The 15,967-nt window shown below is 39.7% G+C and overlaps 1 protein-coding gene across 6 annotated transcripts in view; it reads left to right on the top strand.

Annotated features, from left to right (window-relative positions):
* Dab1 (DAB adaptor protein 1) overlaps positions 1–15,967 on the top strand; it is a 1,131,348-nt gene that overhangs the window by 547,791 nt on the left and 567,590 nt on the right. For all 6 annotated transcript variants that reach the window (XM_031378030.1, XM_031378022.1, XM_031378029.1 and 3 more), the window contains exon 3: positions 5,021–5,092. The gene's annotated coding sequence lies outside the window, so the exon portion shown is untranslated. The remainder of the gene's footprint in view (positions 1–5,020; positions 5,093–15,967) is intronic.

Below are 15,967 nucleotides of genomic sequence, written 5' to 3' on the forward strand. Positions count from 1 at the left end.
GGGATGGGTGGGTGAGTGGATAGGTGGATGAGTGTGTGCATGAATAAACAGGTGGATCAATGCTCCAACGCTAAATGGGAATCTGAGACCTATGAACCGAGGGCAGTCAGCAGCTCTCTCTTATGTGAAGAGCAGAGATAACCTTTCCATTCATTTATATTCACCACAGAACTATCTCAACAGAGTAAACAGTATCTACCACACAAGCCTTTGACTTCTCTTGATTTAAGCATGTTTCTTGTTAGTGCACACAGTACACATAAACCATGCTTACCTACAATAGAAGTAAAAGTCCTTCCATGTCCTCAGGTCTCAGTCATGCTTCTATGTGCTCACTGGCTCCCCGGAGACACAAGTACAGTCACTATGCTGGCAGCTGCGGCACTGTCACTGTGGATTAGAGCAGCATGTGGTTCTTGTTGGTTAAATTCCAGATCTCTTCCTACAGCCTGTCTGAAGCACCAGCAGATAGGACAGGGGTGGGTTACAATCACACTCGTGAAAGCTTAGCAGTCTCATGTTCATCAGTGGAAAAATCTCATATTATGATTAGTTCCTCTAAGGCTTTTACCGTTTGTACCTCTGCTATGATTGGCAGCACACAGATTAGCAAACTTTCAGTACAATTAGTGCACATGTCAGTTCTGTTTCCCCTTTGAACTGGATATGGGATTCTGAGAGCTATTCCCATGAAATTCCCCTGACTTGTCAATGCTGGTCACATACAGTGCCTCTTGTTGAGATCTAGCACGTCCCTGTGTATTAGCAGTGTTAAAGTGCTGGGACCTGTGATCATAGAAATTATGCTTATGTCTATGCAGCTGGGACACAAAAAACCCCATTGATGCTGGGTTTCTAGATCTAGCCAGTGTGTCGTTATATCTTAGACATCCTTGGCAAACTCCTAAAATTGTTTGTGTAATATACTGAATTATGTGACTCCCTGTTTCATCTTTGCTAACCATACAGAAAGCACTGGGCCAAGGTCTTGCATTATATATAGTGCTTAACAGTACAGCAAATTCTCAAGTAGAGCAAACCAACTAAATTTTAGGAAGACAAAATGGTGTATCTGGGGTCGTGTAAACCTCGCTGTATTAATACAAGAAGATTCTAAATTCTTCCAGAATTGTGACAATTACCAAAGAGGTAAAAACCAGAGTGAAACAAATATTCAAATAGCAACTTTCCACTGATATGTATATATATAATATGTAACATATAATATATGATACAACATATAATATATTTGTATTTATAAGTAATACATAATAAAATAAATTATATATAAATAATAAATATATTATATACTTATAATGTACATTACATATAATTTTAAATTATATAATGCTATAAACAAAAAAGTCAAAGTTTTGACAAAAAATTGTAAATTTGGTAAATTAAGCAACCATCCGAGGTCTCTTAGTCAAAGCACATGGATGAGACCAGGCATAACTATAAGAAATTTCTATGTTCCTCCCCATCCCTTGGTTAGATATCGACATTTACCATTCATTGTGCAGCTTCTTGTACTTCAAAAGGGACCTGCGATCACACTGACTAAGACTTTTTAGTATCTGTTAAATGTCCCATCTCGTGTAAAGCCTAGCTCCCACCCACTCCCAGCACTGTTTATTTGTTCCCACTCTAGCTTTTCCCCATCTCTAGCTGACTGACAGACTAGGCATTGGCTTTCTTGCTTGCTTCATTTTCTCTCCCTCCTATATAAAGTACATTGAAAACTGGGCAAAAAGAAAAGCAAATGACCAAAGGAAAAAAATACATGGCCAATAAGGAACAGAAGAAATGTCTCACCAGTAGTAAGAGAAGTGTTAATAAAATAGCACGAGGTATTTTGCATTCATAATATTGGAAACCCTGGGCTGGAGAGATGATGGGGTTGCTAAGAGTACCTGCTGTTCTTGCTGCGGACACAGGTGTGAGTCCCAGCACCCAAACAGAGATTCACAACCATCAGTAACTCCAGTTCCCGGGAGATCTGATGCCTCTAGCGCCCAACGAGCACTCATGTCTACATAATTATACATACAAGCCACCCACCGAGCTACACATAATTAAAAATAACAAAATTAAATCTTAAAAAATAAATTTAAAAAAAAAAGATTGGACAATCTGAAAAGTCTGGCCACAAGGCAATGTGAGAGTGCTGGACAGCTATAAGCGTAGCCATCATCTTACGGAGCAACCTGTATGTAATGTTGAAGGTGGATTTTCTCTCTGCCTGGGCTATCTGGGTTGGATTTGCTCTCAGACCTATGTACCTTGGAAGTACATATAATATCTCTTATCCATTTGTGTTGTCACAATGATACTGGACAAAGTAAACCCACTCCTGATGGATGCTTGCAGTTTGCATAGCATTTACACAGTTTCCAAAGATTTAGCACTGGCTGTATTGTTTGTGGATGTGAGTGTGTAGTAGAGGCTGCAGCATAGGCTGGTGGATTAGGGGAGCAGTTATCTTTGGGGTAGTGGAAAAACATTCATGGCTGAGTTTACTTTCATCTACAGTGCTCAGTTTTAAAAGAAAAAGACCTGGGACACAGATGGGACTACATGCTTTCTGGTATAATTACGTCTGTATTCAACTTCAGAGATGAAATAGTTCATTTAAAAAAGTGGAGAGCACTTAATTGTAACTTTGAGGGGAAAGATTTCAAGCCACTGTCTATCAAGGAATACAGTGTGGCACGCTAAGATTGTAGCCTGAAGTTTGCTGGGGTGGCTTTGGTCACCAGTCTTAAAAACTAGACATTCTGGGTTTGAGTCATGACGTGCATACTGCTGAGATGTTTCAAACTGACCATCAGTCTGCTCATCCTTAAAGCAGACAATAAATCCTAGACAGAGACAAAAATAGAAAGAAAAAAATCAACTTTACGGATAGCTGAATCTTCAGAAATAATCAGCAACACATATAAACCTTCAGCTAAATTAAACTAGAACAAGATTTTGCTAAAATTTGAAGTGAAATAAAATACAATTCTGTCAATTTCACAGAAATTCCCCCAAAATAAAAACTATGGATGTGAAAAAACAAGAGCTAAATATTAAGAGTGTGAAGTGAGCTAAGGCTTGTGGCGCTTGGCATGTGTCATGGCACTTCCTGAAGCTAAAACTGGGCATGTGTTCAGCAGTACCAGGTATTGATTTAAAAAAAGAAATAATTCTAAAGTCTGTTTTATGAACTTCATGTTTTCTGTCATGTTATCTGGCTTTACGATAAGCTGGTGAAATATAAATCCATTTTATTTATAAGAAAATTAAGCGTTATAAAGTCCCAATCAACTCATAACATTGGGAGCAGGATCTCTTTCTGACTGCACTGTCAGCCTTCTTCCCCTACTAGGTTGCCTAGTCCAGCCTTAGTAGAAAAAAGGTGATGGGTCTTACTACAGCTTGATATGCCATGGCTAGTTGCTATCCATGGGAGGCCTCCTCTTTTCTGAAGAGAAATAGAGGGAAAATGCATGGGAAGGGAGGTGGGGGGGAGGGGTGGGAGGAAAGAGGGAGGCAAAACTGTAGTCAAGATGCAAACTAAACAAGCAAGCAAACAAATACATTAATAATAAAGGCCCAAGCTTGCCCAAATTACTGGGTCTTCCTCCAGAGAAACAAAAACACAAATTAAAACCCTGTGTATATTTCAGTAGTTTTATGAATAGACTCAATTGAATTTCTATAAAACACCATTGTATAATCTATCCCTTTGGGCAAAGAGTCAACCAACCATAGCTGATGAGAACTAATAAAAAAGACCTACCTTGTTTATGTATTTGTAACTATGAGTATATAAGGGAACAAAATTGTTGTAAAGGAGTATTACTAAGTACATAATCTTGCTTTAAAGAGGTTCTCCATCTTGGAATGTGCTGAAAGATCACCAGACTGTGTAGTCCGTTGCATTGGGGCTTTGTTATTTTTAACTACAGACTCCCCCTGGTTCAGTCTTACTGCTGTCTGTGAAAGCCTACTGTTTTCTGCTTGGTGTGCTCTTCCATGAACGTAGTGGAAGTTTTCTTGGTTATCACAATTATTTTGACTGAACTGTTTTCCATTGAGTTGTATATTCAATCGCTCACTCAGTCTTTTCTTTATGCAGCAAAGGTTGATTGAGTGACAGCTCAGTCACTGGTTTAGGTTCAGGGGAAGCAAAGGTCAATGGTGAATGACAACTTCATCAGGGAAGCACATGACTACAGGGAGGCAGGGAGGAAAGTGGGTAATGCAAGGGCCAGGTGACACCTTCAGAATACTGATCTCCAGGGAATCACTGAGCAGGGAATCCCCAGTGAAATAAGGAGGCATAGGGAAAGAACAAAATTGGGATGCTAGAGATGAAAACTGCTTATTCTTGTCTAGATAAAAATACAAGATCTTTGTAGGAACGTTGGAAAATATAAAGAAATGAAAACTAAAATTACACTACAAAGGAACCCACTGTTATATCCTATACCTCTCCACAGATGAGCTCAAACTTCATCAACAATTTTTGTTAAACCATACCAAGCATATTTCCTGTAATCTTTAATTTTTTTAAATCTTACTTTTAAAGATGCAGAATACCATACTGTCCCTTGAAGGAATACCAGCATTCATGACATCATGCTTCCATTGAATATTTGTTACAAATAACCATGCTAAACATTTCTGTATACAAACATGTGCCTGTCCTTAAAGCTGTTTCCCATAAGAACAAGTCCAGAAGGTGAAAAATCTGGGTGAATCACAGATAAAAGGGTGTGGTCATGAGTTGCAGAAAGCTACACACACATCCTGACTGCCCCTTAGCATGCATGCTGTATCTGTCTATGCCCAACACTTAACAGTGATTGTTTGTGGACTGCATTTGGCAACAGTGATAGTATCATTTTCATTTTATCATTGTTTGAATTCTCTGGGCCTGTGTGTGAAAGGAGGCTGGTAGGTATTAGGGTGGGGAGAGAGACATCATTAAATAATTCATGCTTAACAATTTTATTTTCATGTGTGTTTTCAGCATTCAGTAAGAGATGGTGGTGAACCAAGGCTCTAAGTCTTCATGACTGAAGGACTCTTGCACAAGGCAAAGGTAAATATTTGAGTCTGGGTGGGTCCTTCCGGTGGAAGGGAAATCTTTCTCTTTGGGAAGGTTGCTCATAAATGTGTCTGGGTTTCTCATGAAGTGACAGCACTCTGTGTGTGTGTGTGTTGTTGTTGTTGTTGTTGTTGTTGTTGCTGCTGGGCTTAAAACAGAGTAGGGTGCTGATGGAGTCTTTGGAAGTTGGCGTGTAAAGTGGCTTTCTTCTGGTCCAACTTGTTTTCTATGGGAAGAATATTAATTCTTCTTTTCGTTATCTTTAAGAACCTAGCAAATACCATCAGAAGCCTTAAGTTTCCCCGTCTGGATGTGTTAGTTTTTGTGATAGATCCTCTCGGACTGGCCTCACAAACAACAATGTATGCTGTCTTTTCTCACATGCCAACCATTTTCAATACACTTACCAAGGGAAGAAAGCATTCTCGATTGTAGACAATAAAGTTAAACCATAGGTAAGAAAAATGTTTCTACCTAAGTAACAGACTTGGGGATTTATGAGTGGAAGAGACAAGTACTATTATTTTGAGTTCCTAAACTTTTAAATGATGGCAACACTGAATTATGTACCGCATGCAGGAGCCAGAAAGGTACAATCGAAAATGTCCATTCCTTTGACAAATTAGAAGCATCCATTCTAATATCTATTTCTTGTTTACTGGGGATAGTGCTGAATGAATCACAGACTGGTGGATGGATGTTCCATCCAACACTTTTAATTAGCCGCTCTGCCTATTAGCATGAGCAGAGTGTTGCTTTTCTGCCATAGATTACCACCCCCAACCACCCCCCTTAGCTGGAATAGAAGTCTTATTCTCCACAAGGTAATATTCATCTTTTCCCCAGCCAGACAAGCATAGAAAATTAAACAATGGTCCTTTAAAAAGCTTAGATGATGTATTTATCATTTCCAGTTTATGTGAGTTTGCAAGGCAAATATAAGCAGGAGCTATTTGCTATGGAATCTTAGGGAACAAGGGACTGGAGAGGGAACGGGGAGGCCAAAGCATGTGAGACTTGTGGGGGGGAAATCATTAAAAATAGGAAGAGCTGCTCAAGACAGAAAAAAATTAATTACTACAAGGGACTCAAATGCCACTAGTCATTTAAGTGACCCGGTGAGAGGCTGAGAACCTTTTTCTTCTAGTTTCTACAGCCAAGAAGTCGGGGTGGGAGGCTGGGATTCCTCAGCTGTCAATTTTTGTGCATCCTTCATGACTTATTGACATGTTCAGCTGACTTGTGTCCCAGCCTCCTCTAATGAGAAGAGTTAAATGAGAAATGCTGCTATGGCCAGAGAACACTCAGCCCGTAGGCTGTCCAGGGTACTCAGATGAGCTTACAGCCCTGTAGCTGCCAAATGTGAGGGAAGCCTATAATTCACCGCAGTGGGCGGAAGAGGTGACCACCCAAAACTGGCCTGTATTTGATCTTTTATTGTTGCCTTTACATTCTCAGAGCTAGTTTCAGAGGTAAGGTGAATTGGGAATGACAAATTAAGGTTTTCTAAGGAAGACAGGAGAGCAGTTGCTTCTAGAAACAGCCATCTTTTCTAGATTGCTTATCTAATAAATTTCTCAGAAGCTTTGAAGCTATAGACAGAAGTTGAAAAAAAATCTATGTAATGACCTCAGGGTTTAACATCAGTGAGCACAGATAGAGTAGAGGCTTTGCAGCAGTGGGCCCTGCCTGCACTCAGAAAGCCAAAGGATAATTTTAAACTTTGCCACTAAGTGGATGTGGCCCCCATGTGTCATCCTATCTCTCCCAGCCTCCATTGGGTCACTTATAAAGTGAGAAGAATAATATCTATCTCCTGTGATTTCAGAGAAGATCAATATATCCCAAAATAGCAGCAAAGGATGGATGTATCATACACATGTGGTGTATTATTATCTTATTTTAAAGCTTTTAAACATTGAGGCAACTCAAGGGTCTGTGTTTCTTCTTGGGTCAAGGTTAAGGGGTTTGGCAGTGCAGTATTGGTTAGTCAGTTAGGAATGGTGGGCAGTTAAGCAAAGGTAGCAGAAGCAGAGGTTGCTCTGAGGACTTCTTTGGATCTGTATGAAGCATGGCTTTGAAGGAGGTTGAATCCCTGGTATCCACATCCAGGGCAAGCCTGGATACCACTATTTCTCCAGCTGCTGCGAGCCTATGCCTTTGAAGTAGAGATGAATCATGGGTGAGAAAGAGCACCCCTAGGATGTCAGACACCCCCAAAGGTGGTGGAGGACACGTTTCATAGGTTGCTTGCTCCTGGGAAGAGATGGCAGTTGAGTGAAGTATGTAGGGCTGGAGAGGAAAGGGGAGCATTGAGGGTCACTTGAAGGGAAGGAAATCCAGGCTTTGTAACAAGCATGGGGATGCAAAAAAGGAGAGACCAGTGCACTGGTCTCTAAGCATTACACTGTTCCCCCAGGCACATGTATTGTAGTAGCCGTAAGGTAAAAGAGAAGAAGTTCTGGATACAATTCATTCACTCAAAGTTCAGCAAGGTAAACAATTGACTACAACAGATGGGACCAAGTCTAGGAGAGCTATACTCGGAAGTGTGTGTGCTGAGAGGGATGGTGGTATTTGAGCTAGACCTCAGAGGTTGAGCAACCATGTGCTAGATGAGAAAGAATCAAAACCAGCATTCTACAGGAGGCCTCCTGCTCACAGCAGCAATGGGCCACAAACAAAAAGCCCTGTCACTAACTGAAGCTTTGTAAACCAACAAGTATTCAGTGATGGTCAATGGCTTCCGTAAAGGACTGCTATCTGTCCTGTTTGCTGCCCTTGTAGGGACCCAGGAAAGCCCAGATGCATGATGAATAACTGCTGGAGCCATTGTTCTGATTCCTTGGTGTTACTTTAAGCATTTTGTTGGTTACCTTTGAAAGTCTTCAGTTGTCACAACCGATCTGTTAACTGTTTATCATGTTAATTTGAATGCCCTCGTTTTCTGGAGTGGCTGAGATATTGACCGATAAGCTTTTATATTCATTTGCAGACATCATTATGCCTTCCTGCTTGGGTAAGGAAATAGTATCAAGGCTGGGAATATATTTTAAGATTTATTCTTATTTGTGTGTGTGTGTGTGTGTGTGTGTGTGTGTGTGTGTGTGTGTAGTGTAGTGTAGTGTAGTGTATAGTATGAGTACCACATGTGTTCCTGTAGTGCCTATGGAAGCCAAAAGGGTTGTCAGATGCACTGGACATGGAGTTGCAGGCGCATGTATGCCGATTTGGGTCCTCTGTAAGAGAAGCAAGTGCTTCTCTCCTTCTTAACCATCTCTCCTTCCTTCCCAAGACTGGAACTATTTCCTCTGCTATTCTGCTTTCCTTTCTTCCCCCTTCTTTAATCGGTCCCTTTTGTGCCTCCTATTTACCTCCTGTTTCTTTTTATTTTCTCAGACTTGTTCTGTTCATCTGTATTTCCTCTTTCTTGACATAGAGTCACATGTTTGCCAACTTAAAAGGAAACGAGAGATTCTGGATACCAGGCAGCTGAGCTGTAAAAGTTAAAAGAGTATTCTTAACAATGTGGCAGTTCCCTTTATCTGTTATGTTTGATGGTGGTGATGGGGTTGCCTTCTGAAACTGAATGGCTGAGATTCAGATATCTGCTGCAGCCCATAAAAGCTATCTGACATTGAGCAAATCAATCTCTTTGAAATTCAACTTTTATATCAGCCAAATTCAGGAGACAGACACTTTCCGTTCAGGACCTTTGGAAGAATCCAACAAGAGGATGTATGTGAAGGGTTCTGGCACATTATGTACTCTTAATTTCTAATGTTAGCTCTTATTGTTGCATATAATAATGCATTCCTATTATAAATCCTTTAAGTGCAAATATATTGATTGTTTGCTAAAAAGAATGATGCTGTGGAGATATTCTCATATGTCATAGCTGGTCTAGAAAATAGAAAGCCAGAGGAACAAAGGCACTGATAGGAGCTGATGTGTGTGTTCCGAAAGTCCTCCTGTGCTAGAGTGACTAAGATACTGACCAACCAGATTTCTGAGGTTTCTTCATCTAAGTCAACCATCTTCCAGCTGCAGTGTCCTTCCCTAATGGTGTGGTAGCTTTGTAATATGCCAACATGGCTAGACTGAAGAATGCTACATGGAACACCATTTCTAGCCTGTGGCCACAGAATGACATGGGAAAATTGCAGATAGAGAAGACATCCAGCCCTTTTGCTCCAGACCTCCTGCTGGCCAGAGCTGGCCAGAGCTGGCCAGAGCTCAGCCTAGAGCAGTACTGGGACCTGCGGCTGCTCTTCATTGCCCTGTTCCCTCCCAGCATCCTAATCTCCTTCCATGTGTCAGCTTGTATCTAAATAATCAACTTCCTTAAGGAGAAGGTTTGTCTTGGAGCATGATTGGTCAGCTATGTTGCCGTGGACCTGTGGTCAGGTGGTACATTGTAACAGGAGCATGGTGGAAGAAAGCTGTTTATTTGATTGCCCAGAAGCAAAAGAGAGGAACAAGAAACCATGGTCCCACAAGTTCCTTTAAAAGCCTTTCTCCTAGTGAACCATAACATCTCATTAGGCTCTACCTCTTAAAGGTTTCACCACCTATCACTAGCCCTACCTTGTGGAGCAAGCATAGGACATGAGTCTTAGAAGATGTTCAACATCCAAGTGACCTCTCTGTACCTAATGTCTTGATCAAAGACCTTGGCTTCTACATGTCACCCACACCAGCAAACTGAGAAGCCATCCACGCCAAGGTTCCATTAAGTTCTCATAGGCTTCTTTTGCTCAATTTCCAGGGTTCTCTGCTGCTTCTGATCTCTCCATTGTATCCATCTCCCCTCATTACTGACTTTCTGAGAAGACTTCAAGTTCTAGCCCTTTAGCACAGTGTGTGAGGCCATAGGGCTTAACAGGTTCCCACAACTGCATCATAATGACTTATTTATTTAAATACCACATATGTATTCATTAAATATATTCTTACATACATTAAATGTTCATGTGTATGAAAAGCAGAGCTAATCACTAGAACATCTGTATGTATGTATGTATGTATGTATGTATGCATGTATGTGCATATATGCATACACACAGGCACCTAGACATACACAAACACACATATAGTTGATCTACTAGTGTTTGTTTCTGTGTCTCTTGTTGACCCCTCACTGATACAGATAGTGATGAACTGTAATAATGGGGAACCTCTGTTTAATAGGGCAGACCATTATGTTTCTATTGTATTGCAAGTAAGAGTTAAATTTTTAATCTGAAGATTTTTTTTTTCAGACTAAGATAAACCCTTTATTTTCCTCCATATTTTCCTTATCATTTTCCCTTCTCCACCCTAAATCTTTTTAAGACTTTTAACTGTCCTGTACACCGTTGTTCACTTACAGTGCCTGGAATCTGGGTGTTTACAGGGCATAGGGTGAGGGTGAAACAGGAGAAATCCCAGAATCAGGCTCAGAAGATGGCTACTGAATTCTGCTATCCAGAGTGCTGAACACATCTTCTCATTCAGCTTCAAAGAACCTCAGGTGCTAAATGGGCACACTCACAGCCGACCTGCCCATTCAGCTCTAAGTGCTGGAGGTCCTGCTGATCTCGATCTATCTGTACAGACTTGGACATGGAAGTTCATGTTTGACTTACAGTAATGCTGACTGTGACTAAAAGGTGAACTTGGCTAGGCCTGGTGGCACAGGCCTGTAATTCCAACTGCTCAGCTGCTTGAGAAGATAAGGCAGGATGACCCCATGATTAAGGTCTGCCTGGGCTACAAAGTAAGCTCGAAACCAACCTGGACAGCTCAGTGTGACCCTGTCTCAAAATGAAAAGTAACCAGAAGCCTGAGGATGTAACTCAGTGACATAGCGCTTGCCTAAACATGTGTGACTCTCTATGTTCAGTGCCTAATACTGTCAAAAGAAAGTTGAACTTTAGAATTCATAGGAGTAGCAAATCAGGACAATTTTATTAGAGCTATTTTGATTTTTAACAGGGACATAATTACAAATGCATATGGGGAACGCTATGATATTATGGTTAATATCCACATTGGACAGTAATCAAATGAAGGTATTTAGTATATCCATAATTTTGAATGTTGTTATTTCCTTGTGGTAGGAGCATTCAGAATCAGCCTTTTTAGTGATTTTGACAGAGTCACTACAGAAATGTGAACTGCAATCATGCTGTGCCATGGAACTGCAGCACTCACCCCTCCACGTAGCTACAGTTTGCACTTAATGAACAGTATCTCCTCTTGTCCTCTCCCTCTGTGCTCCCTGCCCTCTGGTAACTAGCCTTCTGTTCTGAACTTTGATGATGTAAGCTTCTTTAGATTCCACAAATGGGTGGGATCATGTAGCACTTCTTCCTATGACAGACTTGCTCCCTTAATGTGATGTCCTCCAGGTCAACCCATGTTGCTGCAAATGACAGGCTATCATGTGATTTTGTGATATCTTATCCTATGTGCATATCATACTTTCTTTAAATATCTTTTGCTGAACACTTACACTGATTGCTTATATTGGCTATTGGGAACAATCACAGTAAACACATGAGGAGTCCTGGTGTCTTTCCCTTAGATAAATAAGCAGTGGGGATGCTGGGTTCCTGTGTGATCCTACTTTCAATTCTCTGGGAAACTACCATACTATTTTGCTCAATGGATTATCAATATACACTCTCATGGACAGCATAAAAGGGTTCCATTTCTCTGCATCCACCCCAGTATCAGCTACTTATTGTCTTACTGATGATAGCATTTAACACTCTCACTTTATTTACATTTACCTATGAACCATAATGTTAAACACTTTGTGTGTGTGTGTGTGTGTGTGTGTGTGTGTGTGTGTGTGTGTGTGTGTGTAGTGAGTGCATCAGTGTTGTTGAAGTGGGATCTTACATAGCTCAAGCTGGGCTTAAATTGATTTACTATATAGCTAAGGATGACCTTGGACTTTCTGCCCTCTTGCCTCTACCTCCAGAGTGCAGGGCTTAGAAGTATGTGCCATAACACCCAGCTTATGCCTTACAAGGTAACTGAGCCCAGGACTTGGTACATGGTAGGAAAGTACTTTGCCAACTGAGCCACACCCTAACCCTGTACATCTTCTTTTGAGTGATGTTTCAATTCAAGCTCTTTGCACAGTTTTCAATGAAGGTTTTTGTTGTTTTGTACTGAGGTTTTTGATATGATTATGTATTCTAATGCTATTTTCCTGTCATATTTATGGTTTATAAATAGTTTATCCTATTCTCTATTGCCACTTAATTTCTCTTTTTTTGCACAAACCCTTATTACTTTGATTAAAACTTGTTTATTTTCCTTTTGTTACCTGTGCTTTTGGGTCTTATGGGAAAAGAATGTTGTGAGGGAGGAAAGAGAAGGGAGAATTATGTAATTTTATTATAATCTCAAAAATAAAAGAAAAAAGTAAAGTTGACCATATCAATATAGTGAATTATTTCTCCTATATTTCCTTCTAGCAGTTTTGGAATTTGGTCTTATATTTATGTTTTTAATCAGTTTTAGTTGGTATGTGTATATAGTAAGAAATTGGGGTTTAGTTTCATTTTTCTGCAGGTAGTCATTGAGTTCACCACGCACAATTTATAGAGAAAACTATCTTTTACTCAACAATGTTGTAGAACATCATATGTTTTTTCCATGTTTGATATTCTGGGTTTTTTTTTTTTTTGGCCTTGTTAACTATTTTTATACAATATTATGCTGGTGTTTCAACTATTTTTTCTACTATACTTTGAAGTTGGGCAGTGTAACAGAAACCCTTATTTCCTTGAATAAATACCCTCAATTGGTAGTAGCCCAAATTCTTACACTATTCAGTGTCTACTGTAGTCAATTTTCTTAAAGTCTTTCTTGAAATAGTTGAAGTAATTGAATGCATAGTGATTCTTTTATAAATGGCTCTGTATGTAAAAATGAGTGCATAAGATTCCTTCCCCTGAACTGATGTAACAAGAACAAAGAAGCATAAAAGAGTCAAGACAAATGAACCCATCATAAAGCTGTCTACTAAATAGGAACTATATGGTGTGCTATAATGAAGAGACTTAAAAAGTGACACAACCAAGGTTTGCAATTAAATGTATTATCAGTGGAGCCTTCCTGAAAGAGCTGCAGAGGTGATCTCTCTTAGAGAATGGCTGTCCTCTCAGATAAGCAGAAGAGAGAACTCTGGAATTATCTTTGATATGTGATGTGAACAACTGATTGGGAACACACACACACATCTGGTAGAAAAATCTCAGTCAGTTGTAGTCACATGGCTTCTAGACAAAGATAGAGAGGTTCAGGTCACAGTTGACATTGCTTTCATGGCCATGTTTCATCCTGTTTTTCTGCACACATTTATCATTGAACAACAGCCAAGAGTTAAAAATAGCTGCCTTGTCTCCACCCCTTCCTCAAATAAGTAACATACACAACTTTTGGCCCACAGTAGGTCCTCATGAAATCTTTGGTGGTAGGTGCATGTGTTATTGAGTCATGAAGAATCTCAAGGGGAAAGTCTACAATACATTGATAGTATGTCAGCATCTGGGACAAAAATGAAATGGGAAATGAATGCCCAGAAGAATTACTCTCCACTAACAATTTAACACGCTGATGCTTGTAACACCTCACTTCCCAAAGGTATCCCATTCAAAATGAAGGAAGCCCCAGATAAGATTAAATTGGCACAGCTGCAGGAGGTCTTGCCCATATATGAAGAGCTGAATGTTATCTCCAGGCAACGGATGGAGTTGTAACATGAGGACTTCTATTTTTAGTGTTTTGGAAAAAAATGAATTTGATATAAGAGACACCCAGGATTGATAAGAGAAGATTGGGGTGAGAGGGGAGACTGTTTGTATGGTAAGTTTAGACCCAAGGAGGCTGAACATGGTGATAAAGCAGAAGAAAGACCTACGTAAAGGACCAAGCATCTCAGAGCACCACCAGAAACATAAGGAAATATTCTATGCCCTCTGATTGGCATCTGATTGGCATTATGTTACTTGGGCCAGCAATGTCAAAGTACACACCTGAAGGCTAGCAAATAAGCTTCTAGTAGGTAGAGTCCTAACAATCCTTCTGTATAGAAATGTGTGCATTCACTGAGTGACAGGAGACTTCTTATAATTTTTTATGTGTATGGGTATTTTACCTGATTGTATGTATATGCACCATGTACATGCCTGGTGCCCTCAGAGGCCAGAAGAAGATATTGAATCCCCTGAAGGTGGAGTTACAGACACATGTGAGACATCATGTAGGTACTTGGAATCAAACCTGGTCCTCTGCAAAAGCAGTCAGTGCCCTTAATCACTGAACCATCTCTCTAACCCATGGCTTCTTTGTGAAGCCACTTATGGTGCAGCTGGTTCTTCACACCCATGGCTGCTACAACTGTGTATTTAGACTATTGCATATTGAAAATTCTTGAAAATAAATTGCATCTGTTTTTGGCATATTCAGACTTTTCCTGCTTTTTTCACTAAATACTATATTATAAATAATTGACTTTGTTTTGGTTACCATAAATAATATAGAGCACGGAATAATAGGAAAAGCATGAGTGAAAATTGTATAGGATATATGAAAAACTATTCTTTTTTTATAAGAAACTCAAACTTTCATAGATTTTAATCTCAGATTGGAGATTTTCTCAGATCTAATCCCTACAGACTCCAAAAGTCTTCTACATGTCACATTTGTTTGATTTTCCTTTCTTTATTTTGTGATTTTAATGAATACTTTTATTTCTTTTCTAGTACAAAAAAAGGTCATTGATAAATATACTTTGATCAACTTTTCTCAAGTCCAAAAATTGCAACTTCTGTATTAAAATTTCTGTGGTTACCTTAAATATTATAAACGTCATCTATATCAAATTTGGAATTTTTGTTCTGCCTAATATTTTGGTATTTCTTCTAAATGTCAAGTTGGATCCATGGTCATATTTTGTATTTTTGCTGTCTAATCATTTTGGTCCCACTTGTTCTCCCATCCAGCAAATCCTAGGCTTTTCAATGGATTTGTAATAAACTTGCAAGATGAAGAGAGAATTCTAACACTTTATGTGTCACACATTTCAGCATGCATTTATCTTATTAAACAAAATGCATATTCCCACAAGTTCAGCTGCTAAATTCCTTTAAGGATCCTCTTTGCCAGTTATGGATGACTTGTCCCATGATATGAAATATGTGCATGAGGGTAGTAAACTTCTTGCTTGTTCTATTCTCACCAAATGCTGACGTGAAGGTCTGCAGACTATTTTCTTTCCTGCATATTCATTTGCAGTAACTAGCTCTGAGAACTTTTTTCTTCTAGATCATTGAATACCCCTAAAAATGATAAGCTAATCAGAACACACAGGGACTCTTGTCCTTGGGTTAGCACTCTCTGTAGACTTCTGGGAAAGAAGATAAAGAGTGAAGATAAATGTTGAGAACACTGACAGAAGATTTGGTTGTTAGTAGTCAGAGATGCAGAGAGGGAACAGAGGGTAGACAAGCCAGACCCAAGTATGACTTAGATTATGCTAGGTGGACTGAACCACAAAAAGAAAGTTATTGTGGGAGTTATTAAATAATGAATCTACCCCGCAAACTCCCTTTCCTGCTGGAACCCGTTCTAATGCCAGTACCATCCGGCCTCAACACTAAGTCCTGGCAGGCTTTTGCTATTTTCTCCCAGCTAGCAGCAACATCTCGCTCACATGCAATGCTTTACATACCCCCACAATCATTCATCTAGCTAGCACCTAGTACCCAGTAGGTGATGCATGACTCTAAAGGCTTTAATTTCCAATCAGGTTTATATAATAATAAGATCACAATTTACAAGATGCCAATACAATAATTTCAGAACCAA

The sequence above is a fragment of the Mastomys coucha genome, unplaced genomic scaffold (assembly GCF_008632895.1).
Source record: "Mastomys coucha isolate ucsf_1 unplaced genomic scaffold, UCSF_Mcou_1 pScaffold18, whole genome shotgun sequence".
In the NCBI taxonomy this organism is placed as follows: Eukaryota; Metazoa; Chordata; class Mammalia; order Rodentia; family Muridae; genus Mastomys; species Mastomys coucha.